The 3,418-nt window shown below is 46.0% G+C and overlaps 1 long non-coding RNA gene across 1 annotated transcript; it reads left to right on the forward strand.

Moving 5' to 3' along the window:
* Positions 1-140: 140 nt before the first annotated feature.
* LOC108528849 (uncharacterized) lies at positions 141-2,021 on the forward strand. The gene is made up of 2 exons (XR_001885319.1): positions 141-293; positions 718-2,021. It is a non-coding gene; the product is annotated as an uncharacterized LOC108528849 (long non-coding RNA).
* The last annotated feature ends 1,397 nt before the right edge of the window (positions 2,022-3,418 follow it).

Here is a 3,418-nt window from a genome sequence, read left to right on the forward strand (position 1 = left end):
CGGAGTAGGAGGGAGGGAAGGGGGCGGGGTGGAAACGCGTCACGTGATTCGGCATGGAGGCGGTGGCGGCGACCGGGAGGAGCCGCCGGGGCAGAAGCCGCACTTGTTAGTGTGGGGGGAGGTGGGGGCGGGGACGCCGACACCGTCACCGTCACCCAGGGACGCCGAGGAGAAGGCGGGAGGGGGGTGGGGGCGAGATCAGGCTCCGACCCCCTGCCGAGGGGATGAGGGGAGCATGGGTGCCAAGGAGTCACGGATCGGATTCCTCAGCTACGAGGAGGCGCTGAGGAGAGGTGAGGGGGGAGGGGTCTGGGCGAGCTGCCTGGGAGGCCAGCGACGGGCAGCCCGGAGGGTGGGTGACTGGGAAGGAGAAGGGAGGTTGAGGGCGTGGGGCGCCTGAGGCGGAAGGGAAAGGCGGCCGGCCTTGGGGAGTATGGTGGAGGAGAGAGGTCTGGTGGGAAGCAGCGTTTGGGAATTAGGGCCGTTTGGAAAGGGGCGAAGCTTGCCCTGAGAGAGGGGGATCGAGATCGGTGTTGGCAGGGCAGTGCTCGTGCTCCCTGGTGGCGTTGTGATCCTGGATGTGTCCAGGGAAGTCCTCCTCTCCCCGTTTTCTTGGGCGGCTCCAGCCCTTCCAGCCCCCCTCATCCTTCACTGCCATTTTCTCCTATCATTCCTTCGTAAAAACCTCCAATAACATCCTAACCTCGTTCCTAACAGGCGTAGCTGGAAGGGGGCGAGGAGGCGGCTGAAAAGCGCTCCTCCCTGCTACTGGAAGCCCCTTCGTATCTGGGGAGTCCCTGCCTTTTCCGAGGGCCTATGCCTGCCTCTTGGGGGCTGTGGCCATCCACTTCTGCCCCGTTCACCGTTTGAGCGGCTGACTTTGATAAGAACGATCTGAAATGAAGTTGTGTTTGAGGTGAGACTGGACAGCTGGCGTTGCCACCAGACCTTGTCTTAGGTTTCATCTCCTCCGACGTTGACCAGCGCCTTTGACTGCACTTGATTCCCAGTTCTCGCTCCATCCCTCTCCGTGAAATGGCATTGGGAAGTCCAGCATTCGGATATTGTGTTAAAGCTCCCTTTAGAGACTGGCCTGGCTGCCAGTCCCGGCCTGCTGCTTATTGGCTCTGAGGCACAGTATATTGTTGGCAGCCCCAACCCCCTACCACTCACTCTGATACCGCTGTCCATGATCACTAAAGCACACGCTAACTGGAAGTGTCTGTTGCACAGTTTATGGCCGGAATGTCTTAATTTTTCCTGACTGGGATTTCAGTGTGTGTAGATCTGTGCATGCTTGTATTTCTTTTAGACATTTAGTGGATATTCTTGGTAAGAAGTGAAAAAACATTAAGAAGATTAGGAGCTAGGCATTATTGTTAACAGGTTTCCAAGTCAAGAAATCAGCCATGTTCCAGGTGGTTTTAGTAGCTAAGGATATAAAATGGAAATTAGATTAAAAGACAGGTATTCAAAATGAGGCTTGAGAAGTGAACTGTTGTTAGTATATAGGAAAAAGAGGGATAAGTTCAGTTGACCATCACCTGACCGTAAGATACAGAATTGAGATGTATTGGTGGTGGTGGATTTACTAGAATAACACAAATATGCCTTTTATGTCTTTCTTTTTTTTTTCCTCTGTGGAACAGTATAATGATTGTTTTTATGGAGAATCTCACTTGAACTTTTTTTCTCTGCCCCAATATGAGAAATATTCCAAATTCTTGATGTGTTTCCAGCTCTAGTAGGCTAGTCATTTCCGGGATGCTGTTGAGCCTGACAGGTCTGGCGTCAATTAGGCAATGGCTTACATGGTATGAAAGAGGACATTAGTCAAACTGATTTACAGCTTCAAGGTTCAGAAGTGTTTCTTAAGTTTGAGGGTGTGAATACTAGTGATGTACCTGGCATTGAGAAATTCTAAAATTAAACTTGTATTCAGCTCTAGCTTGCTTAATCTCCTTTCAAACTAAGATTGTACGTTTGTAAATACAAATGAAGTTAATTGCATTTTAAACTGATCTGACTGGAAGGTTTTTGTTCAGTTTCTTATACAGTGTCTGTCTGTTGAATTTTAAAACACATGTATTTGAAGAGATAGCAAAATATTTGTTAAGAGCTTATTTGTAACTATTGGAATGAATTTATGTTTTACCAGTTTGCTTTAGAGGAAAATTAAAGCAAAAGAGAGCAGCAAGTTGATAAAATTGTATTTCTAAATGTAAACCAGAAGCCCCATTCTTTAAGCATGGTACTGTTTAGTAAATGTCAGACTTTAATATAGAATTTAAGATTACAGAAAGAGTTTATGAAGCTTTTTTTTTTTTTTTGAGACGGAGTCTCGGTCTGTCTCCTGGGCTGGAGTGCAGGGCTGGAGTGCAGTGGCGTGATCTCGGCTCACTGCAGCCTCCGCCTAAGGGTTCAGGCCATTCTCCTGCCTCAGCCTCCTGAGTAGCTGGGCCTACAGGCACATGCCACCACGCCCGGCTGATTTTTTGTATTTTTAATGGAGACGGGGTTTCATCATGTTAGCCAGGATGGTCTCGAACTCTCAACCACAGGTGATCCACCAGCCTCGGCCTCCCAAAGTGCTGGAATTATAGGCGTGAGCCACTGTGCCTGGTCCCAGAAGCTTTTGATAGAGCTAAAAATGGCTTGAACCTCTTTTGGGCACTTGAATAATATAAGTAGTTGATAAACCTGCATTCATTGGTTTCATCTACTTGTTTATGTTGTGTAAAATGAATGGGGGTATGGGTAGATAGGATTTGACAAACACACATTAGTCCAGTGTGTGCAAAACAAGCTTGACAAAACTACTGAAATACTTGTTTCCTTGGCTTTACTTAAAATTGTTGAACGCTAAATAATGCCTAGATGCGATTAGGTAGTATTTAAAAAATAGGCATATATTACCACATACAAACATGGAATTGCAGGCAGTTTATCTTGCAAAGTGGGGCCTTGGAAACAAAGTGTTATGTTAATGACAGATAACACTGGGCCTGAGTGGAAGGGCAGTCTAGTCTAGTGACATTTTAGAAGCACCTAGAAATTAGGAAGATTGGTTTTTGCATGCTATTTTAGCTAGACTGTTTGTCAGTTGTCTAAACCTTAACATTTTCTGAAAGTGTACATTTAAACACTGGTAGGGAGATGTATTAGTGGTAGCTTTTATTTTTTGGCTTGAATCTATCTTTCTTAAGTATCTTGAATAAAACACAAGGAAAGCCTTGATTGTTTATATTGCGTGCGTTTTCTAAGGAAGTATACTTGTACTTCGTGGATACTGGAAATTTGAGCAGCATGTTCTTCATCTCTTTATTTCACCTCCTTGTTGCATCTAAGTTTGTGTCTTGTGTATTCTTAAAAGTGTATTTTAAATGTGTGGAACACAGCATTCAAAAAACATTCGGTG

This window comes from Rhinopithecus bieti, unplaced genomic scaffold (genome assembly GCF_001698545.2).
Source record: "Rhinopithecus bieti isolate Rb0 unplaced genomic scaffold, ASM169854v2 scaffold_5497, whole genome shotgun sequence".
In the NCBI taxonomy this organism is placed as follows: Eukaryota; Metazoa; Chordata; class Mammalia; order Primates; family Cercopithecidae; genus Rhinopithecus; species Rhinopithecus bieti.